Here is a 25,995-nt window from a genome sequence, read left to right on the forward strand (position 1 = left end):
CATTCAATGAATTTCAGTAATAATGACAGATATCAACGTAAAGGATTCTATGAATGTTGTCCGATGGTCCATCGTAAAATTGTAAACAAACCTTCAATATCATGAACATATCCTTCAGCAAAATTGCTGTATCCTCTTTTGAGAGATTTATTCGGGATTTTAGACGTGGTAGACCATGCCGATATTACATCGTCGGTTATCCTTGGTACGCTTGCGAGAGAGCGCGTCCAAGCTGGATGACCTTCGCCGCACTTCGCCATTTTCTCGTAGTGAAGGACGCTAGTTTGTCAGGTCAGCCTCGGTTTCGTATTTTAATGGCGGACGCATGAATAGAGTCTATAGCGTAGAAAAAATGACATGGTCAAAATAGCAAGATCTCACGTGCATGCACGTGCGCTTCTCTCTGATTGGCCGAAACTAAAGTCTCTATATCTTTCTTGTTTTTCGACGAAATCCTATGAAATTTTGAACATAGCCATGCAATAGGATATCCTACAAAATGATGTATAGCAATTATCATGAAAACACGTGCATGCACGTGTGCTACAATCTGATTGGCTTAAACTTTAAATAGCTATAACTCCCTTGGTTTTCAACCAAACAGGATGGAATTTGGAACATAGATAGATATAATGAACTTCTACAAGAGGGTATGGTCACCATGCACATGCATACACGTGCGTGTACGTGCGCTGTAATCTGATTGGCTGAAACTTTAAACAGCTATATTTCCCTTGGTTTTCAACCAAACGGGGTGGGATTTAGAACACAGGACTTCTACAAGAAGATACATGTATGGTCACCATGATCATGTATGCACGTGCGTGAACATGAAATGAGATAAATCAAAAATACACTTGAATGAGCGTATTTTTTAATACTTTTGGATTAAATACTTTAATATTTAGTATATAAAAATATTTAGATTGTGTAGACAAGACGATATGGTCATTACGCACAGGCATTCACATGCGCACGCATGCAATGCTAAAATTTGAATGAACTTGGCGTTGTTAAAGTCTCAAATACACAGATTTTGTCCTATTTAATGAAGCTTACAGGGAATATGGCACCAAAAGGGAATCTGGGAGCGTTTGGGGAACATCTGTAACGGTCCCCGTTACAATTAGCACTAGTTTTATTAGAAATATTTTTTTTTATTCAAAGTATTTATTTTATTCAAAATATTAGACGTAATAAAATATCCATGTTACATAACTCTCTCTCTCTCTCTCTGCAAAAATGAAGGGGAGAGTCCAACCCCAGGAACCACCTTCTAGATCCGCCAATAATGTTCAGTCATTTTTGCAAGCACATTTCTAAGACTTTTTCAGCAGCAGCGGCCGATCTCTTTTATAAGGAATGAAACGTTATTTTTCAATAGTTCTGTAAACTAATCTTAATTTTAAAAACTTGCTTTGCTGTTGTTTCAATTTCTTTGTCATTTCTAATTGGATAATTAATAATATATGGTTATATAGAAAAAGTTTGTACAATAGGTACTCCCCAACCAGGGAGTGTTCAAGATATGAAAGGAAATCGTCATGATTTTAATTTCCGGATAATAATGAAGTGGTAAAAGTTGCGAGATGAATAAAAAGTTTTTCAACAACACTGTAGTAAAAATTGTTTTGAATGTGCTACAGATGTGACAACAAAGATTTTTCTTACATTTTTTCTATCATACTACGCGCCTTGAGTAGCCTATTCTGCAGAAACCATGGGTATTATCACGTGTCAGACAAAGATCCATGCTGCGTTTCAGCATGTGGTTCATCTTGAGAGGTCTACATCTTCATTCATACATTCTTATCATTCATCATATATATTTTATTGATTCATTGATCAGAACTCTGCGGCCGATTGATTTTATTTGGAATGTTTAATAGTGGTATTTTTATTGAACGATTATTTTTGGTTTTTGACGAGTTTTCACCTATGGTATACATAATGAATAAATGTAATAAATATAATTTGTGAGAAAAAAAGTGTCCAACGAGTTCGGGGGTTGAATATTGGAGGGGGGGGGTGTCCTATCCACAAGCACCTGTAATGTGGTGTTGTCATCTTGATCCTTTCCATCTCGATAACAAAATTCAGGAAACTGAGATTCAAAACACCAGGAAATACTTACCCCATGGCAAACACATATCATCGAGAGCCTGCCTCTTATTTTCTCACAGACAGCACTTTTTACTATAAAATATATATGAAATGAAAGTATGAAAAATTCGGTCTTTCCCTCCACTTTTGTTGCAGTACTGTCAAATAAAGATAAGGTATGTTTGAGTTAAACAATTTCGTACTGAAAGAAGTCGATATATAATTGCTGTTTTTTTTTTTGTTGATTTTATCTTTTTTTTTTTTTTTTTTTTTTTTGCATACGGAATAGCCATATTAAAGATGCATTGGATAATTCACACAAAATTTATGATCTAAATAATACACACATAATTTTTTTTAATGTAATTATATTTATTGTAACTGAAACTTTAACCCCACCCCCCTTACAGATCTACTTCAACAGTTTACTTATCTTATATATCTCTTTTTTCTCACAATTTCAACCTATTTGCAAGAAAATCCTATAATGTTATTTTTTAAATTTTGCAAAACTACTTTATAATTATATAATGTTTAATTTTATTCATACAGTTTGAAACTTTTGTCCTTAATCTCATGCATAACCCGAGATCTCTTTCACAACTGAATGATCGCATGCATCAGCAATGTTATTTTCTACGAATATTTGTCAAATTATACACATATCCAAGTCCCAATTTTGGTGGATAGGATGCACTTGTAGCATACTCATGGTGGACATTGAATTGTCAAGGTTAGTTGAGATTAAAACGAATTTTAGTCGGCGAATACTATTTTCAATCAGCGTTTTCGCTCTACCAGCCCTTGCTTCAAATCAAATATCGTCGCTAATCGACAATCACTGCATTTTATGAGAGTGTAAAATTAACGAAAAATAAATTGCTCATGGAATCACATTCTTATATTTTAATAAAAATATCAATTATTGCCTGAATCGGGTCCATTTACTACCTGTGTACTGGAATTATTCGCATCTAATGCACAACCGGAAATCGATCTCTTTTGATTGTTATACACAACTGCTGGTTGTGCAATTGATCGATTAGCAGGCGTGAAAATATTTGGTTTAATACAAACTTTAGATACAAAGGGAAAATCCTGTATTTTCAGAACTGCATGGTTCGAAAGCGGCTTTCATTATGTGAAAGATCTTGTTAATGATACTGGTTTTAAATCGCTTAATGAAATAGCTGAAATATTAAAGTCAAAACGAAACTATCTAATATTAAAAAACGTTTTTTATTCTAAAATATATGGTGATACAAGTATGGGAAAATATATTAATATCAACAAAGAGTTTCATTTTAAATTACAAGGGAAAACAGAAGATATAAGTAAAACAAAATCTAACTTCTTTTACAAAATCTTAATATATAACAAGTCCGAAAAGCCTATCATGGAAAGTTTTTGGGAAAAGGAATTTAGCGATATAAACCCACTGTGTTGGCGAAAAATATATGAAGAAAAAATTATAAAAATTCATGATAAAAATATTGCCGAGTTCAATTTTAAACTACTGCACATTATGTTACCAAATAACTTACAAAGTATCTTAGTAAATGGAATAAAAATATTGAAAAATATTGTTCTCATTGTCAAGAAATAGAAAATACAAAGCATATGCTTTTTGACTGTACACTTATAGAAAATATTTGGAAACGAGTGTCTGTTGTATTTAAAGTTAATATTGTTTGGAAACATCTTGTATTGGGTTTTAGTTACTATGGAAACCAAACAATCACAGTTTTGAATAATGTTGTTTCTTTCATAGCATTTAAAATATTTAAATATAAGATGAAATGTAAAATGTTAGAAGAAGATATAACAAGCGATGGGCTTAATTTATTTTTGAAGTCATCGCTTGCTAACTTTTACCTTGTTAATCAGCAAGCACAAACTATCAAATTTGATTATTGTATGCTACAAACTCTGTCTGAAAATTTGTAAATTATTATTATTATTATTATTATTAATTTTTTTTATTCATCACTCACTACAGGATTAGCCAGTTATCTTGTATTTCGGAGGTAAATTTATGATATGGACTCTGTGGTGTGTAAGGATTGTACCTCCGAATTCGTGAGTGGTCCATCATCTTATTATAGAACATATAAGAAAAAAAAATCATATATATTATAGTAAGAATGTATAAAATAACTATATGAGTACTAGTAATTTTTTAAGACACAATCCAAATATATTACTATATGAATACCTTTAATAATATTTTTGAATCTATATATTATTTGTATATATATATACACATATATGTTTTAAATTTCCAATCCAGGGGGCCCCATAACCGGAAGTCAAGTTTTAGTCTGCTTAAGAGAAATCAAAAATTGCATGTTTAACAAAACATTTGGCAATATTATGGAGTTTTAAGGGTTTTTTACTGTCCATCCCAGGTGAGGAATACACGGAGGACCTCTTAGGAGGTATTGCCTCAAAACTTGATTTATATTTTTGTTGAATAAAAACTCTGAAAAAAAAAAAAAAAGCGAAGTGTTTAAAACAATTACTCAAAGTGATTTTGAACGTTTAGTGATCAAATTGAATTAGATCAGAAGTGCAAATGTGATTGCACTTATTAAAATGTCATTTGTTCATTTGTTATTACTCTTGAGTTGGGCTAGTAAAATTTCGTTTGGGCTACCAAATTTTATACTTTAATTCACTTGCCCTACGGGCTTGTAGTCGAAAAAGCGCGAAGACTGAGGACCTGTCCCACAGTGGGATTCTAACCTGCGACATAAGGATCAACTCATTACCCAACTACTCTAAAGCAGAAGCTCTAACCATTGGGCCACACGGGTGACTCTTTTGAAAGAAATTGATTGACTAAAGGGTTCAAAATTTGAAAATCTGGTTATGAAATTAATTTAGATAGGGTCTAAAATATCTATAATTTTGGAAAATGCACCCTTGCTTATCATGATCATAACCATGCCTTTAGTATGTATGCTTGTCTGTTTCCTCAATAAAACTGATGAGGATGATGATGATTATAATGATGTTAATGATGACAATGATGATCATGATGATGAATTTCTAGAATATAGTATTACACTTTATATTGAAAACAAACGAGTCTCACCCTTCAACCATGATAAACCACTTACCCCAGGGATATGAATTTCGATTAAAATAATTTAAAATAATTTTTCATAATTATTATGAAGTTTTTCCACTGAAAACCAAGGGATTCAGAAAAGATTAAAAAAAAATAATGCATTACCAGTGACCACCACTTAATTATTCAATAGCCACCGCCATCAACCCCTGACTCAGGGGTCAAAATATTCACAATTAAGTTGAAAAGAGAGATCCAGTTGTTCATTGTTAAACTACACATATATAAACTTCATTTATCTGCTAAATACAAAAGAGTATATCAAGAAGATTTTTCAGATAAATAATGCACCTTCACAATAATCAATACACCCCCTCCTACAGAATGCCTGGGTCACAAACAGGAAACCAGAAAACTGCAAAAGAAATTATGGACCTGCCAAGAAATGCAAACTGACTTGTCAAACAAGAGGCCCCAAGGGGCCACATCGCTCAACTGAAGACTGCAGCCAAGGAATAATAAAAATCAGTTACATGTATCAGGGGATGACAAATCCCATTGCCCTACACCTGGGGCTTGTGAATTTTAGGGTTGGGCAAGTGAAATTTTATCAACCACTTGCCCGTGGGCAAGTGACTTAATCAATTTAATATCAAAAATAAAATCCATATGTATGCCAATATTCTACTCAGTATTTGTCTTTCTCTTTTTTGAAATATTTATAGATACAGTATAAGTTAATGGTAGGCAGACAAAAATTCAGGTAGGGCAAGTGAATTTTGACCATGTACTACTACTAGCCCTTGGGCAAGTGCCTTAAAAATCTATCTGTCAGCCCCTGATGAAATATATATTAAAATTGGTCCAAATTTAACTGCGCTCCACAGGACAGAACATACGTCATAATATGCACAAATAAGGTTTGACATGACCTTGATTCAAGGTCATTTAATTTGACCAAGATCAAGGTCACATCATCAGCATGGTTGGTCCATAACAAGAACAAGAGGCCCATGGGCCACATCGCTCACCCGAGCATTGTGGCTATGAAAAAGTAGTAAATGGTTTACTATTGAAAAGTTTAAATCCAAAAGTTTGGCCCCGCCCTACCACCAGGGGTCATGATTTGAACAAACTTGAATCTACACTACCTGAGGATGCTTCCATATAAATATGAGCAATTATGGCTTTGCTGTTCTTGAGAAGAAGATTTTTAAAGAATTTTCCAATATATTTCTATATAAAACTTTGGTCGGCCATTGTGGCCCCGCCCTACCCCCCGGGGTCATGATTTGAACAAACTTGAATCTACACTACCTGGGGATGCTTCCATATAAATATGAGCAATTATGGCTTTGCTGTTCTTGAGAAGAAGATTTTTAAAGAATTTTCCTATATATTTCTATATAAAATTTGGTGGGCCATTGTGGCCTCGCCCTAACCCTGGGGATCAGGATTTGAACAAACTTGAATCCACACTACATGTATCTGGGGATGCTTCCATATAAATATGAGCAATTATGGCTTTTTTGTTCTTGAGAAGAAAATTTTTTAAAGAATTTTCCTATATATTTCTATATAAAACTTTGGTCGGCCATTGTGGCCCCGCCGGTAGGTAGGTAAACTACAGCACCTTTGGAAATACCTTTATAAATAAGTACAAAGGAAATGATGTGTGAACAAAATTTGTACATATGCCGTTTAAAAGCAAAATTCATGATTATTAATTCTCAACTGTTATTTAATTAAACTTGTGAAATATCTCACTCCATTACATCGATTTCAATTGATATAAATATGAGCAAATATTTTTTTTTTCAGCCTTCATAGCCTATAGAGAATGTAAGGGCTATTTTTAAAGAATTTTCCTATATATTTCAATGAGTAATGAAAAACTTTCAAAGGGGCCAAAAAATTGTGGCCAGTGCGCAGAAGATGCTACCCCCACTACTTTATGGCAAAAAGGTCTGAGTATGACTAAATTTGGAGCAAGATGTTGAAGTGTCGTACACTAACAAATCTCGAAAGGGATTGAAACAACCAATCTTCCATATCAAAGAAAAATACATGAAGCAATTGATGGCTTTGAAAAACTGTTAACAATATTTAAATGAAGAAGATTTTTAAAAAGAATTTTCCTATATATTTCTATATAAAACGAATTTAAATGTTCATTGAATTACGAAATATGACATTCATATGGTGGCAATGCTTTTACCCCCGAGGGTCATGATTTTTAAAAACAAATTTGAAAATTGATGAAACTACCTGGGGATGTTTCCATATAAATATAAGCATTTAATAGTGCTTTGCTATATTTATGAGAAGAAGATTTTTAAAGAATTTTCCAATATATTTCTATATAAAACTTATGTTCATTAGGTGGGCCATTGATGAGGCGGGCATGTATCACGCGCATGTACCTTAAACGAAAATTTATTCACTCCATGGAGATGCCAAGACATGCACTCTTAATTTTGATAAATTTTATTAACAAATTTGAATCAATTAGCTAAAACATATGTTGCCTGGGAGCTTATGCTGTAATCACATCCATCCAACAAATAATATCACATAGAACAATTATGAAATTGCTTTTTTGTTAACAATAAAAAAAATATTTGAATCATCTTATTTACAAAATTTTTTAAAGAATTTTTATATATTTCGTATATAAAACTTTTTCGGCCATTGTGGCCCTGCCCTACCCCCGGCCGGGGAACATGATTTGAACAAACTTGAATCTACACTACCTTAGAATATTTCCCCATAAGTTTCAACTTTCCTGGAACAGTGGTTCTTAAGAAGAAGATTTTTAAAACATACCACCAAGTTTTCACTAATTCTCAATTATCTCCCCTTAAAAAAAGGCGTGGCCCTTTAATTGAACAAACTTGAATCCCCTTCACCCAAGGATGCTTAAGCTTTGTGGCAAGTTTGGTCGAAATTGGCCCAGCGGTTCTTGAGAAGAAGTCGAAAATGTGAAAAGTTTACAGACAGACAGACAGACGGACGGACGCCGGACAAAATGTGATCAGAAAAGCTCACTTGAGCCTTTGGCTCAGGTGAGCTAAAAAGCATTGAATGCTCATATCTGGCACAAAGTTTGATCATAATATGAGGGTGTATCATGACCCTGAACCATGGTCACTTGAAAAAGTCAAGGTCACATTATCTTTAATATGATTTTTATCCAAAAATGACCCCATGAGGATAATTAAGTCCTTCTAGGACAACTGTAGTTTTGTTGTGATTTTGTTTTCAATTTTGAAGTAATTTGGATTTTTCTATTAAGTATGATTAACATTTTATGATCTTGCAGTTTAATGCTTGTATAGGCCTACATGTACCCTTTTTGTGATGACCTTGATCATTGAATGTCTTTCAAAAATGGTGCAATATACTTATCTTCATAACATACCCCCCTCCCCCCCCACTCCTGATCATCCAACTCTTGGTGCCACAAATTTCATAATGCTGGAAGCCTCCTTTGATCATCTTCAATTAAACATATATGGAGATAGCAAACACCATTCAAGATCAAAAGTCCATAAAACAATACAAAAAAAGAAGCAGAGTAAACGTTGACCTCCAAAATATCAGTGGTGGGATCAGGTGCCATGGAAAAGTGAGCATCCCCTGGCGACGGGTCACTATACATGCTATATACACCTAGTTTATCTGCTTTATATGCCAATATGCAGGGGGATCGAGTGAAAAAGATTTTAATAGCGAGCGCAGCGAGGCGGCGCGTAGCGAGCTCAATAGACTAACGTGTACGAACAGAGGAAATTCAGGTTGAATTCTGCACATTGTTCCAAGAAATTTTTATGAGTCCACGTGAAAAAATTCCAAACTCCCAATTATCCTTTGCGGTGCATAGCAACATAGTGGCTTAAACATAGCAACAACTTACTTGAAAAAAATTACAAACAATGATTTAATGCAATCTCCACGCCATAAAAATATTGTTTGCGTCCAAAGTCAACCGAACTTTTTATCTGATGTCATACTTTCGTCACTTAACGGTTCGGGTATTTCCGATTTTGACGGAAACTTCCGAGAAGTTCGGAATCTCGATCCTGATGCTTGGGATTGTGATTTCTTTTTATTGTTTTTTTTTTCTTTCTTTTTCTTGAATGATAGGCAGTACATGTGTAGGTTAATGATAGTAGAGGTGCAAGATTCATAACAAAAGACTATAAATCAAGGGAAGAGGGCACAATGACAAAGATGCTCAAAGATCTTGACCTTCCCTTACTACAAACCAGACGCCAACAACAACGTCTAATCTTTTTTTACAAAGTGGTTGAGGGGCAGATACCATGGCTATTAAATCAGACCAATATATTAAATTCCAAAAACTGAAAAGAAACATCAGACCGAAAGTGTACGAGGACTACCAAGCGACAAATATTATATGTAATAGGATCAGGAATAACAGCCATGCAGTTGAGATACTTGATACACAGACAGACCAACTGAAGAACTCATTCTTTGTACGCACAGCTGTAGACTGGAACCACCTGGAAGAAGAAGTGGTCCGCGCCCTAAAGCTAGAAAGCTTTAAGTCAGCGATAGAACATCTTCGCGACTAATGCGCCCTCTATCCGTCACGTCAAAGCCCAACGGGTTACTGTGACGTAACAATACAGATACAGATACAGATAGTACGTAACTGCGCTCGCCCCAACGGTCACACCGTAAAACATATTAAATTTATGCATTTTCACTATTGTGATATATGATCATTGGAGCTTCAACCTTTTTCAAGAATCCCTGTCCCCTGGCCCTGATGTCATGAATTTCAAATTCTTTTTACGCAGAGAGTGGTTTGATGTCCAGGAGTAGCCTAAAGAAAAAGATTTTGAAATATTTACCAGAGTTAGCGCTACTGTAGGATGAACTTTTCTGTTTCTTTTTAACGGATATCTAGTCTATTCTCCTCATGAAAATCGTGTAAGGACACAATATCCATATGTGATGTGCAGCCCGCTGCAACGCAAAATTTCCCCGTTCTTTTCTTCGACGTAAGATCTCCGTGAAATCTGCATGTCACACTTGTGACGTCACACACGTCACTTCCGGTATACAGCTAATATTTCAGTGTGAGCTCTCAGGTGTTTTCAGTGCGAGCTCTCAGGTTTGAACTAAGCTAATTTTAGTAATATCTCTAATCAGCGGCCGAGAGAGAAGTAGTTGCGCTGAATATCATATTACTCGTAATTATAATGACTATCGAACAATGTTAAAATGTAAAAGCTACCAATTCTTTCTTTAAACTTTAAAGACTAGGCTATCGGAAACATATGACTATCGGAAACATATGACGGCACGATATATTTTCTTAATTGTGTTGCCTTTTATTTTATTTTTATCTTAAAAATATTTGTTGAAATGCAATAAAATTAAATAATAAAAGAATGGTTAACCAAAGATTCGTCATCTTTACAATAAATAAATATTTTGAAATATTTATAAAACAAATCCTACTGAACGTAACGTTAGGCTTAACAATACTTTAACAATATTATAGTACAGATGAGCCTGTTTGAAATTAACATCAATGACTCTCTCAGAATATTTTATGACTATCCCAACTACTTTGTAACTTTTATTTATTTATGTATGGTTTTATTCATCTATTTAATTATTTTAATTCAATTTTTATCGCTCCCCCCCCCCCGGAATTTGCAGTTATTTTAAAAATGTATACTCTAAACTACGGAAGCGTATTAGGGCCGCACCAGTACCTTTTATTAATTTGTTTTAACAAATTATCACTAATAAGTGTTTTTGTTTTAATTTTACAGAATCAGTGATTAGATTTATACATGTATACATACTGGATAATGCAACAAAAATTTAGTCATGTAACATGGATCCCATGTAAAACTGGTATTACGTTATCACATGTACTTTTAAGAAACATCTCTTGTTTATATAGGGTCTGTCCCCGCCCCCTACCACTTCTTATTTGTTGTTGCTCTAGGTTCGAATCTCCCGTGTCCACAGCTGTCGATCTGCCTTGCAGGTGACACAAAGTTCCGCGTAACTTTATAAATAGTTCAATGAATATGACTGCATAAATGAACAAATAAAAAATCACAGAAATTCTAGATCAATTGTACACAACTTTTTCTTAAATCTATTTACATGCAACTTTCTTGGGTTTGCTAACTGCAGTACTCGATTCTGGTGGTGCAAGCTTTACGTGTGCATGTGCGTAGGAACCGGGGGGGGGGGTTGCAAAGATAGACATAATATAGGCATTGAAGATTGAAACATATAGGTTTAGCCCCCCCCCCCCCCCCACACACACTTTCAACAGGCACACTGCAGTGTAGTCAAAGGAGGGAAAGTGACATTCTAATTAAAACAAAAGGCCCATGGGCTACATCGCTCACCTGAGCACACGGTCTAGTTAAAAAACTCAAATCATGCAGCTCAGTATTGAAAAGTTTACTTGTTGGGGAAGGGGATGATTTTTTATTATTATTTGAGAAATTACTAGTATATCAATAAAGCATACATGTATAATTTCCCCATACTTGAGAAGAATTTTAAAGATTTTTTCTATATATTTCTATGTAAAGATTTTATTGCCCATTATGGTCCTACCTTAACCCCCAGGGGTCATGATATGAATAAACTTGAATTAACTGAGGATGTTTCCATAATAATATCACCGATCATAGCGTTGCTGATCTAAAAGATTTTTCCTATATGTATTCCTATGTAAAACTTTGATCAGCATTGTGGCCCCTCCCTATCCTTGGGGGTCATGATTTGAATAAACTTGAATCTACACTACCTTAGGATGCTTCCACATGAGTTTCATCTTTCCTGGTCCAATGAATTTGAAGAAAAAGATTTTTCCTTTATATTTCTCTGTTAAACTTTGACCAGTCATTGTGGTCCCGCTCTACCCCTGGGGGTCATGATTTGAAGAAACTTAAATCTTCACTACCCGAGGATGTTTCAAAATAAATATGATCATTTATGCCTTTGTTTTCCTTGAAAAGAAGATTTTTAAAGGATTTTCGTTCATATATGTATCTATGTTACTTTGATTGGCCATTGTGGCCCCACCCTACCCCTAGGGGGTTTGATTTAAAAAGAAACTTGAATCTTTCATATAAATATGGCCAATCATGGCTTTGCTATTCTTTAGAAGAATATTTTGAAAGATTTTTCTTATATATTTCATATAAAACTTTGATTGTCCCTTGTGGACCCGCCCTACCCCTGGGGGTCATGATATGAACAAACTTGAATCTACAGGAGGAATTGATGCTTACATATTTCTTTGACTTTAAATTTTGCCCTTTACATTTGAACTTACATTTTGGCCCCGCCCTATATATACCCCCAGGGGTCATGACTTGAACAAAATTGAATCTACACAACCTGAGAATGCTTCCATATGAACAGGACTAATCACGGCTTTCCTATTTTTGAAAAGATTAAGATTTTTAAAGATTTTTCTTACATGTTTCTATGTAAAACTTGGCTTCCATGTTGCGGCCCCGCCCTACCCCCAGGGGTTATGATTTGAACAAACTTGAATCTCCACTACCTGAGGATGCTTCTATAAAAATATGTCTTTCATGCCTTTACTATTCCAGAGAAGAAGATTTTTTAAAAAAAATTCTATATATTTTTATGTAAAACGTTGATCGGCCATTGTGGCCCGCCCTACCCCAGGAGGTCATGATTTGAATAAACCTGGATCTATACTACCTGAAGATATTTCCCTATAAGTTTCATCTTTCCTGGCACAGTGGTTCTTGAGAAGAAGATTTTAAAAGAATTTTCCTATATATTTCTATGTAAAATTTTGATCGTCCATTGTGGCCCCGCCTTACCCCCAGGGGGTCAAAGTTTGGATGAAAAGAAGATGAAAATGTGAAAAGTTTACAACGACGACAGACAACGGACAAAATTTGATCAGAAAAGCTCACTTGAGCCTTCGGCTCAGGTGAGCTATAAATGTAACAAAAAAAAAGTTTACAGACGGACAGGTGGATTACAAACAAAATGTGATCAGAAAAGCTTATTTGAACTTTCAGCTCAGGCGAGCTTACAAAAACTATTAACGAACTAACAGTGTTGCAGACGGAAGTAGTCCAGGATTTTTTAGACACATCTTTAACCACAGTGACAGTTTGGCTTGACTGCTCATTTACTGCAAAAGCCTGCGCTGAATTTCTTGCTAGTGCCCATATTGTCTCTTGAGCAGGTGTGACAGAGTTTGTCAATCCATGATTTGGTGTGACAGAGTTTGTCAATCCATGATTTGGTGTGACAGAGTTTGTCAATCTTTGAAATTGTGTGACAGAGTGTGTCGATCTTTGAGGTAGTGTGACAGTTTGTCGATCTTTGAGCTGGTGGGACAGTTTGTCGATCTTTGGGCTTGTGAAACATTTTTTGTCGATCTTTGGGCTTTTTGCAGAGTTTTTCGATCGTTGAGCCGGTGCGACAAAGACGGAGCTCTGGGTGATCGGGGGGCTGTCTAGGTAACAGGTCATTCCGAGGTCCTCCAGTGTCGGCGTCGGGTGATAAATGTAGTCGGAAGGGGCCTACCTGTTGATAGCTTTAACCAGAGGCTGACAAAAATCAGTCAGGACCCCACACGCTAGCTGCAGAACTGTAGCGTTATGGTTTCGTGTACATGTATTAGTCTTTGACCATAACGCTACAGATCCCGTAATACAAAAATGTGCAATTTACAGCACAATATTTTTTTGCACACATTTGGGCCAAATTTCTCCATTTTCTAGCATTAGTTAATCAACTACCTTTCACTCCCTAATTTTAGACACAATCTTTATCCAATCCGTATACTTTATCCACCTCCCAACGTACCCTATGTAGTCTTCTCTATATATGCAATAAACTCACTTAATGTGAATATAACGCAATCCAACAGACAATTCTAATCAAGTTAAAACAAATGGACGCCTCAGTATCCCCTTTTAATACGAAATAGGATGTTCAAGTTTGGACAATTTTCTTCTTTTTCAGGTAAATTGATTTTTTATTTCGGGCAGAGAGTGAGTGCCCCTCACCCACACAGAAAAACGCTGAGCTACGTCACTGGTTTACAATTTATAAATGGTAAAACATGTCCTGCTTCCTTTAAGAGCCTTTTATATCCCTGAATCCTTGTCATAAAGGTCTACAGGGATGCATCGTCTCAAGCCACGGTTCGAAGTCCGCACATAGCTCTCTCCCAGAATGGGAGAGGGTCGTACATTTTGGCCGTGGTCTATGATGATGACAGGAATGTGGTCATGGTAAAGTTTCCGACAGCTTCAGTTCCATCAATCGTAATTCTACAATTCTGACTTACAGTATTTTAATACTAATTTTTATTTTAAAAAATTGTATTCACAAAAGTCCATATCATATTGGAGAGAGAGAGAGAGAGAGAGAGAGAGAGAGATTTCATGTAAATAAAATATAAATGAAAATTAATCACCACAAAAAACATTTGGGGAGGATGCGATAGTGTAATATTATTCAAGTACACATCCCTGAAATCAGTATAGATTTTCGCAGAAAGCGATCAAGAAGGCCGAAAATATCGGAAATTCACTTATAGCTGGGTCTACACCACGGCTTTCCCAAACCTCATGCCTCCTCGGGCGTCCATTTCAAAAGTACCCTAGGCTAGCTATACCCTTGGTTTTAATAGATGTCAGAGAAGTTGAAAGAAAATTCTCAGGTTATTGCTATTAAAACGTATTTCTATACACTCCCCGTAAATTGTCGATTTCAGGGGATTCCGAAACATTGATCACGTGACGCGAACCTGCTTACGTCAGACTGATTTTGAAGGTTCACCTGTCAACATCCGTCATAGCTTTTGCTTCTGCATTTGCATTCATTCTGCGATTTCACACTGCTATTCAACGAGACAACTTGCACAGAAGAAGATTCCTACGAGATGAGGTTGGTTTTTTGATGTCTTCGTATTTAATTCGCGACTTTATACAGCTTTTCATAAAAATAACACTCGGTGAATACCCGAACATTTGCCCTCCAGCAAAAACCATGAGGGATTAGACCGGAACATATATTTTGAATTAATTGTTTACATGTATATTCAAGTGTATTATTATTAGTTTAACATGTATAATTTTGCGACTTATTTGTGAAATTGCGTAGACAAATGTCAATGTTCATTTTTATGGAAAATTGAATACATCCGGTTAAAAGTGCGCATGCGCATGAAGATTTCTTATGGGAATTGCTCACCATGCGTTCAACATAAATTTAATTTTGCATGTTTTGAATTTTTAAAATTATATCCTTATCTACATGCAGATCAATCTTGAATTATTTCACATACATGTAACTATGTAGCCAAATCTGAAAAATGTGAAAGACACTGATGTCCCCCATATGATAGCTTATGGCAAAGTAGAATTTCAATGCAAGTTAAACTTCAAGAAGTGATCAACAAAAATGATTTTTTTTTCAAAGACTTATGAATAAACCTATGAAATATATAAAAGCCCAAGGTAATCTTTCAAAAGTTATGGCAAATGTTAATTTTTTTTTTTTTTTTGAAGAGAGAGTCTAACTCGCAGGTCAATGTCAAATGGTAAGAATCAGTTATCTCCAGGAAAGGACTTGTCACAAAAATATACATGTACATGTGAAATACAAAAGCCCTAGCACCAACTGTTTAAGGTTATATCCATAGTGTAAAGTTTTTTTAAAACTAGATCAAATTCCAAGGTCAAGGTTAAAAAGGTCAAAGTTGTTGGTACAATGCATAAGTATTCTTAGAAAGATTTTGTCACAAGGAATACACATGAAATATAAAAGCCCAAGTTCTAAATTTTGTTCAAAAGTTAGGGCAAAGGTTATAGATTTTTTTTAGTGGGCCAAACTTCAAGGTCAAAATCAAAAGGTCAAGAATACTTATACCCAGAGAAAGGTCTTTCACAATGTGTACACAAGTAAAATATAAAAGTCCTAGCTCCAAGGTCAAGTCAAATATATTCATACCCAAAGAAAGTATGTCTTGTCCAAGAAAGGGTCTTAATTGTCACAAGCAATACAGAAAAGTTTTGTGAGACAAAATATTAACAGAGAAAAAGACAGACAGGGCAAAAACTATATACCCCAAATCTTTGATTACATGGGCACAAATATAATTTGTTGAAAAAAATTAATATTATTCAGATGAATGGCTCTTAACCATTTTATATTAAGAGATGGTCATTTTAGCTCACCTGATCTGAAAGCTCAAGAGAGCTTTATTGTTCGTAACTATTTTGTCCGTCTTTCGTCCGTCTGTCCATACATCTGTAAACCTTTTACATTTTTGACTTTTTCTCAAAAACCACTAAGCCAATTTTATTGTACAAACAAATAAACTCATTCAAGGGGAGATAATTAAGAAATAGTGAAAATTTGGTCACATGTTTTAAAAATCTTATCCTCAAGAACAACTGTGCCAGGAAAAATTAAACTTATGGTGAAACATCCTCAGGTAGATTCAAGTTTGATCAATTCATGTTCCACAGGGTATTTGTGAGCCCATAATGGGCAATCAAAGTATATAGGAAAAACTTATTAATAAAATAATATTTTCTCAAGAATTTAAAGACATTATTGGTCATATTTATATGGAAGCAAGGGATAGAGTGGGAGCACAATGGATGATCAAAGCAATATTTTGCAAAAATCCTTAAAAATCCTCTTCTCAAGAACAACAAAGCCATGATTGTTCATATTTATACTGAAACACCCTCTGGTCATGTAGATTCTATCATAAAGATTTGTTCTAATCATGTCCCCCCCTATCCCCCCTCCTGATTAGGGCCTGGCATAAAGGATAATGATAAAGTTTTTCATAGAAGTTTATCTGAAAAATCTATAAAAACCTTTTCTCAAGAAGCACTGGGCCAGAAAAGCTAAAACTTATGTGAAAGCATTCTGGAAGTGTTCAAATCATGGGTCACAATAAGGAATCAAATTTTACATTGAAATATATATAGAAAAAAATCTTTGAAAATCTTCTTATCAAGAAACACTGGGCTAGAAAAGACTTATTATCTCACCTGAGCTGATTGCTCAGGGGAGCTTTTCTGATCACCTGTTGTCCATCTGTCTGTGTAATCCAACTTGGTACAAAGCATCTTTGGGTAAAGGGGATCGAGTTTAAATTTTTAAAATGAAGGGCCAAGTCCACGTTCGAGGGGAGATAATCAAGAAAAGATAAGCTTGATAACTATTACTTATTAAAACAATTTCGAATAAATCTGCTGCTTTAAGTAGAGGTCCAAGGATTTCAGGGGGTCCAAGGTGACTTTCACTGCCCCCCCCCCCCCCCCAAAAAAGCCCCTCTAAATTTGCACATGCAGTTGTCATAAACTTATCATTGTCAGTCACTTAGATTTATTCACTTGAAAGACCAAACGGAGGTATAATAAATAAGATATGAAAATTGAGCGAGAGAGTTAAAAAAATTTTTTCTCAACAAACTAGATTTGTTTCTGAAACACAAATGCCCACCCATGAATGACAGCTTATGGCATTAAGGGTTGAAGTTTCTCAAATTTCAAAGTTCAAGGTCAAAAGGTCAAAATTGTTGATGTCCAAAGAAAGTTCTTGTCAGAAGGAATACATCTTGAAATATGAAAAACCCTTGTACTAACAGTTGAAAAATTATGGTTAAGATTAGTTTCCTTAACAAGGATCAAACTCTAAGGTCAATTTCAAAGTATGAAAGCCATAGCATCAGCTACATGTATTCAAAAGTTATGGCCAACTAGGTTAAAGTTCAGAAAGTTTGGTAAAAGTGGGTCAAACTCCAAGGTCAAGTTCTAGAAGTCAAAGAAGAAGTCTCAATAAGCCATTATCTGTGGTCCCCGGTTACTTGTCAAATTTTAAACTTTCATTAAAAAGCTCAAAAAGTAAATTACATTGTTCTCTTATGTCTGTAGTATATGCTCCAACGTTTAAAAATTTCAAATAATTGCAAAAAAGAACACGCGAAGCTGTGTTATGAAGGTGGGGTCCTTTGATTTTCATGAATATCAAAAGAAATTTGTGGCAGGTACCCACATCACGGCTTCCGTAAATATCGAGCGCAGCTTTGTTCAAAGTCGACGTCAAAATATATTGTGTATATTATATTTATACAGATTGTGTGAAAATATCTTTGTTGAACAACCTTGCGCTGTATGTTTTCTACTTAAAAGTAGCATGGTTTTGAATCTGTTCGGTGAGTACATTTACATAGGATTAACCTCTTGTTGACCTGCTAAGAATAGATTATATATCACGTGATTCCATTCCGCCACAGGTGAATATCTTTGGAAAGCTTGTTTTCTATAGGAAGCGACACATGTAGCTCGTATTTGAAAAGTGCAGACACCAGCTTTCATTTTTTTAAATTAAAAAAGGCTCTCTATAGACCTCGATGAATATTACTTATGTTAAACTTTGACGATTTTCCGGGACATTTTTTTTAATTCTCATGCATGTAATCGCAATATTCCTGTTCATTGCGCAAAGCACACGTGTAGATGTATATAAATACATATTAAATCAAATTCTTGCGAAAAAGAAAAGCAGAGAGTACCAAAGAAGTAATAATTTCTTCACATTTAATCAGTCTAAACAAATGCACTCACATACTGACCACTTCAATATTGAAAGCAACCTCATACTCTTGTTACGTTTTTGGATGCTAGCTGCATGCATATAAAATTTTATATAAACTCGGAAAAACTCTGACTGTATTTATAATCGATAAGTAAATCGGAATATTGCTGAATTTACAGCGAAGTTAAGAAATATATAATTATACATGTCAGGCAGGTAGTATCTGGGGAAGAGGTGACCCATTCATTTCAGGGATAAATCTTGAGCCCCCCCCCCCCCCCAAAAAAAAATTATACGCCTTTACGCTGTAACAATATGAATAAACACACATTAATGTTAATGTTTAATTTTTCAAATAAAAAATGAGTATTTTTTTTTTACTCCTAATTCTACATTAATCGTTTTCAAGTTTGGAGAAGGATTCCCTCGATCTTTTTTCTTTTGCTTTATCAAATTCATGTTTTTGTTTTCTTTTCTAAGCCTCTCCCCTGAATGGGAGTGTATGTCTGTCTGTATTAACCGTTAATTATTTTGCAATCGCTTGTGCTTTTCAAACAATCATATAAAAGAAAATTATTGTCGTGAGTAAAATATCATGACATTTTATTCAACAATGATAGATTTAAAAAAATTATTGTGATGAGGGGGATTTTCAAAACCCCGATAAAAATACCTCAAGAACTAAAAAAGACTGCCATCCACCCCAAGTTCAGAAGAATACGATTGATGCAAAATAAAATTCAAGCGTATTGAAGATTATTATTACCCATCGTATATTGTTTATTATTTCTTATCTCACGCTACAGCGTCTTCCTTTATATAATACCTAATTTAAATGTCTCCGCCCATTTGTATGTAATAGAAGAACCGTACTCTGTTCGAAAGAAAATGTTCCGGAATTTGTGTGTTCAGTAGGTGTTGGAAATCGGCTTCTATTTCTTGATATTCCAAGTTACTGATAACGATTGTACAAGATTTTAATTAGAAATACTTTGTTATAACGTGCGAGTACCCATTATTGCCGAGTACCCATTATTGCCGATTTTCGTTTTTACGTTTAAAAATCTGTCAAACGGTAGTTATTTGTAATTTTTTCGCAAGATACATAAATTACAAAATTTTTTCAAACCCCCCAATCGTCCCGGAGAAAGAAAAAGTTGTTTAGAATTAATAAACTCACCGGTGATATATCAAGTCTTTGAAAACGCACAAAATAGCAGTCGTGCGACAGGGCATGCCATAGAATTATTGGCTAGATTTCCATTTTCCTGACAGAATCAGTCATGTTTTGGTGCAAATCAAATGAATATTCTCCTGCATGCAATGATACTAAACGAAATTATCCATGATAATATTTCTACTTGCAGTATTTCACGAAAATTACGATGAGTACGAAGCGTCTGCTATACGACGCCATTTTTGTTTTATACGGGAGCGGATCAAAATCCACCACACGCACCTGTTCTTAATAAATCTGCAATAGGTTATTTTTATCGATTTATTTTTGCTCATATCGCTTCAAAATTATATGAACAACTTTTTAAATTAACATAACAAGGTGGAAGTGTCTTATTTATTTTTTTTAAATAAAAAAAATATTTATAAATGGGAAAATAAATGGGAAAATGAGAAAAAAATTCACAAGTTCTGGATGACATGAGAGTACAAAGACATATCCTGGATTCATCCTTGGAGAAGCAATATACTCAATAACTTACTCTAATTTTTTTTTCTTCAAGAGATAAAAAAAAAAATAAATATTATGAAAAATGAAGTTCTATTGAGGATGGGGGTGCAAGCTACTTTTCTTCAAAACCCCCTTTTATTTTATAGCTATAAAAATTGGAAACTGAAACCCATGCAGGGGCTGAAGGGTCTAAAGTCATACCTTATAATTGAACAAAATTCTTTTGAATAAATACCAGGGTTACCCTTAGCTATTGACATACTGCAGTATTTATTGAACTTTCATGTAGTTTTATAATCTATAAAATATACAGTGACAAATTTACATGTTTATAATTTAACAAAAAACACTTTAGAAAATTAAAATGCTTTGAAGCTGTTTTATTTGTTTATCTTGCGACTTGTGAAAAAGAAGCAATGTATTACACCCACCCCAATGGTTTAGAGAGTACCTTAAAATTAAAGGTGAAAGCAAAGTCAAAATATTGTTTGCATGCAGTTTGTAAAATTACTAATACCTGGAAATCAAATGTAAACAATGCAATTTTTATCCAACAGTCTGCTTCTGAAGGGGGAAATATAATGTTTACTAAAATAAATTTAAAAAAAAACATGCATTGCCAAATATATTGTATACTTCATAGATCATAAAACATTTAATTTCTGGAACATGATATCTTGCACATTTCTCTGGTGATATGTCAATTTAGAATTAAAAAAAAATGGAAGGCTTAGGAAAAAAAATATCAAACCAAAAAATTAGATTACCATTGCAATCTAATTTTTCTCAGTGGAATTGTTTTTGTTTTTTTTTAATTTAATATTAAAGAAGATGGGATACATGTTCAACTGAAGATTCCCTGTGTAGAATGCAGAAGAATTAGAAATACATGTTTTTAAATTTTTTATGGCTTATGATAGATATAAAAATTCTACAAACTGAGCTTAATTCAAGTGGAATGTAATTATAGTTCAAAAACATTTTTTCCTTAGTACTAACAGAAAAGACAACGAAACAAACACATGCTAGAAGTGCTTCATTTACAAACTACATCAACATACATGTGTGTAACAGAAAATATTCAAATTCAACTTATTTCTTTTTAGTACATGAAAAAAATAATTTTTGTTGAATTGACATAGATAGTAAATGCCTATAAATCCAAATTCTGTATTAAACATTGCAAAATGATACTTGTATATCTGTACATCAACAATCATAAGGTACCTTAGGCTAGTATTAACATTTAAATATTTCCATCTTGTGCATCTGCCTTTGTGTCTGATTCTAAGGAGGTCCAATATTCATGTAAATCTTGTGCGGCTGTCTTTGTGTTTGACCTCAATGGGTGGGGAATATCGAAATTGACACGGGTGGCCTCGTGTAATTTGAATCTGTTTATATTTTTAAAATCTAAGTTTACAATTTTATTTCACAATGAAAAGTAAATATAAGGAATCACTGTGTAGTTAGTTAGCTTCACTCGTTATGCAAAGTATCCCACAATTTCAACTACTGTATGCAGGGAAATTTTCGCCCCCATTTTATTTTCGCCCCTTTCGCCCTCTTTTTGAATGGGCAAATTTAAGACGGAGCGAATTGAAATTACACAGCATAATTTCTTAAACAGAACTATGATTGGGCGAATTTAAAACGGGGCAAAACTGTTCGCAAGTGCAAAAGGGCGAAAATAACCCTGTATACAGTATCGTTGATGCCCTGGTATACTCTACTAACTTGACAGTTATTCCTTAAATAACTATTGAAAATGATTGCCTTAATTTTATATAAAATGGACACATACTTTTCACAATTTTAGAATCCAAATGATTTCAATCACATGGCCTTAAACTTTTAGATGTACAGTTTAAATTTGCAACTTTTTTGACTACTCAGTGTATATCTATGGAAACATTTTTTATTAAATCTAGATGAAAATAGAAAAAAGTTACTTCAATTTACAGTTACAACATTTCTTTACATACTCCTATATATTTTTTTAATTCTTCACATAACACTGTAAAACTTTGATTTTATAGCAGCCATAGGCAGAGGTCTGTATGACATTCAACTCCTTAAAAAATCTTCAGATACTGTAGTCAACCATTTATTGGTCATTGGCAAGGCAAAGTGAGGACAAGTGCTTGATATGTGCCTAAAAAAAAAGAACAAATTTGGGATATAGAACAGTAATCCAAAATAAATAAACAAAGAAATAAGTTATTTTTATTTTAAAGTTAATTCCAATTTTTATTTCTAAAAATATTTCAAACATTAACAGTACATACTGAAGATTAGTTGTTAAGAACTTTAAATATCTTTAAACACAATTGTAACAGAAAATAAAAATCTACTACTTGACAGATTCATAGAACCTTTCTGAGTTAATATGTATTACATGTATTTAGAATACAAGACACGTTCTGTATCGTAGGTACAAATCTGGGGGTGGATGAGTGTTATTCCAAAATATTTATAGCAGGAAAACATCAGCATTTACTATTTGTACACGCTTTTGATAAATTGAATCAGATTTATTTTTAGATCGTGCTGTATTTTGACTAATACAAGACAGTATACAGGGCTAATACCGAACGGAAAGTAGCTAGGCCCACCATAGTCCCGTTCTGTATTGCTTATACAGAACAGTAAACGTCAAAGAAAAACACCGCTATCATGTCACAATATACAGTTATAGACTTCATAAAGGGCAATATGTGGTTATAAGAACTCATGGCAAGTGATACTGGCCAAAAACACAGGAGGTCATAATTATTTTTTAAGTAGTACCGTTATACCTTTGCACATGTCTCATCTTCCTCAAAGAAGCTCCTCTTGACAGTCACAAAATACTATGTTATCTTGTGCGGGAAAGCACCAACTAGTCTTATGACAATGGTCTTCTTCCAAAAACTTCTGAATTCACATGAAAAGGACCTTCAACAAATATAAAGAATCATGATAAATTCTTGAACACATATAAAGTAAATAATTATACTTTCATTGATTCCACATAAATGTGACTATCAGTTGCCAACTTAATTTTCTTCAATTGATAGTTTCTTAAAGATTTCCTTCATTGCATGCAGTTTGTTGCATAATGGTTGGGATGGGGGAGAGGTTCAAGTGATTTGTTTCATAAAAATATTAAAAATTATACAAATTCAACATTTCATATATTAGTTAGCATTTAAAAAAAAAATCCAAGTAACATAACCTTGCTGAAGAGGTGACACCACAAAACAAAACCTCCAAACTTGCAGTTCGGGTGAATTATATCAGGTGCAGGTGCGTGGGGGATGGGCTGGGATTTTTTCGATATATATTTTAATGCACAGGAAAAACATTATCAATACTTCGTATTATTTAAAAAATATCAAGATGACACTGACCAATGACATCCATTTACTGCCATCGATGTGGAAGTACGCCATGGGGCTCAAGCGTCTCTGCTTTAACACGGAGCTCCTCCCACCATGTTGGAAGGAATATTTGAAGGCTGGTTCACAAGCAAAAGTATACGCAAAAACTGGTTTAAAAGTGTTTGCCAAAGCTCTGCAGCCATTGAGGCTTGTACTTCTCGTTCTCTTATCTGTCAAAATACTGCGTCCACTTGAAAAAAATGGCGTTTCGGTCATTGTCGGTTCCGATAAACTGATAAAGCTGCAAAGCACATGTTCCTCCGAATGTCAGACTGCTCGGCCCAACGACACCTCGGCCCAACGATACCTCGGCCCATTGACACCTCGGCTCCAACGGCTCGGCCCAAATTTAAAGACACCTCGGCTCACATAAAAGACTGGTCGGCTCACATAAAAGACTGGTCGGCCCAAACAAAATATATCATTTGAATTAAATATATTTATTATTTATGCTGTTATATATCTATGAAATGCGAAAGAAAATTAATTTATCACATCAATACATTTGCAATCTTCCAAGACGGCAATTTGACGGTAATTAAAGAAAGACAATCCATTAGTAACTTGATTATATAAGTGCTAATCATTAAACAAACAAGAAGACACAGTGCATCCTTTAGAGTCTCGAGCGCGTGTCATAGGGGGTGGTGTCTATGGGGAGTTAATTACGAGAAGCCGTTAATGAAAAGTTCCTTTAAGAAACCATTGTTGATATTTTATTGAATTGATTTGAAAAAAATATGAGTTTTTAAAATTAAACAGTAAAATATATATATATCAAAAATAAACAAATCAATAAATCTTGTGGACCATTACATAAACTTCTGTTAGACCTATTGGTTTACACATAATTATTTGTAAATTCAACGGTACAATGCACTGCAGTAGACAATTTTAGTCAGTCAGTCGGGAGAGGCCAACCAAAACTTTTTAAAAATGGCTAATAGATATTAATAATGTATAATGTTGCATTTTAATAAACAACAAAGTCAATAAATAAATAGACCTGTTACCTCCCAATCAACGGATTGTAATTTGATGTTGTGTTGTGGTTTGTTAGAAAATACTGAAATTATCGTATATTCATTGTAAACGTATAGTGATTATATATAAATAGTATACATTTACATTACCATAGAAAATACAAAATAAAAAAATAAGAATTAAACTGATTTAAACAAACTAAATTCAATTTTATTCCTTGGGCCGAGCAGTCTTCGGTATGGGCCGAGGTGTTAATGATTTTGAGCCGACCTGTCAGGGCCGAGGTGTCAACCAGCACGGGCCGAGGTGTCGTTGGGCCGAGTAGTCTGTCTACCGTTCCTCCATAAGTTTATTTTTGCGCACGAGGTCGTAGCAACATCGAAAAAAAATAGGTCACCAAAAATTAAAATAAAACATTAAAATTGCGCTTCTAATTGCATAATTTTATATTTAAGACATTTTTCTGTCTATTATTGTCATGAATTTAAAAAGGGTTGGTTTATTTTTCGTTTATTTGGTGAATAAGGAGGAAAAGATATAAGCGGCAATAATGGGTACTCTACTTCCTGTTTATCGAAGGTCAAGGACGGGGGTTATTTTTAGCCCGAAAGTAAGTCGAGATGGACTTGTTTCAAATGAAAAATATATCTCATGTTAATTGAATGAACATTGCAGAGATACATAAAGAAATTATTTTAAATCAACTTATATTTTGGATATGACAAAGAAAAATGTGGTATTTTTCGGCAATAATGGGTACTCGCACGTTACACAATGAAACTAAAAATAATACCGTATCCTCATGTATATTCTGTAAAATAAGGGCAAAAAAGGGACCACGCTGCTATACTTAAGTGGAAAACTCCTTTGTTGGTCTTGTTACAAGGAATACTGCTGTCAGTGAAAATTATGAAAACCATAGCCCCACCCACTCAAAAATTACGTCCAAGGTTTAAATTTTTGGGGACAAACGTCTTTAGGTAGTGTTCATTCTAATATCTTCAAATTTTGATCCTCAGGGTCTTTTATATTGGTGTATTCAAAATTAAGCATAATCATCACTAGGTATTGAATTGCCGGTATATTCTTGATTTAGC

At 34.3% G+C, this 25,995-nt stretch overlaps 1 long non-coding RNA gene across 1 annotated transcript; it reads right to left on the bottom strand.

The window, feature by feature from the left end:
- Positions 1-22,204: 22,204 nt before the first annotated feature.
- LOC134241856 (uncharacterized) lies at positions 22,205-24,126 on the bottom strand. The gene is made up of 3 exons (XR_009986739.1): positions 23,885-24,126; positions 23,291-23,429; positions 22,205-22,647 (listed from the first exon to the last, which is right to left on the bottom strand). It is a non-coding gene; the product is annotated as an uncharacterized LOC134241856 (long non-coding RNA).
- Positions 24,127-25,995: the final 1,869 nt, after the last annotated feature.

The sequence above is a fragment of the Saccostrea cucullata genome, unplaced genomic scaffold (genome assembly GCF_032062105.1).
Source record: "Saccostrea cucullata isolate Sc308-1 unplaced genomic scaffold, CSIRO_AGI_Scuc_v1 ctg5262, whole genome shotgun sequence".
Classification (NCBI taxonomy): Eukaryota; Metazoa; Mollusca; class Bivalvia; order Ostreida; family Ostreidae; genus Saccostrea; species Saccostrea cuccullata.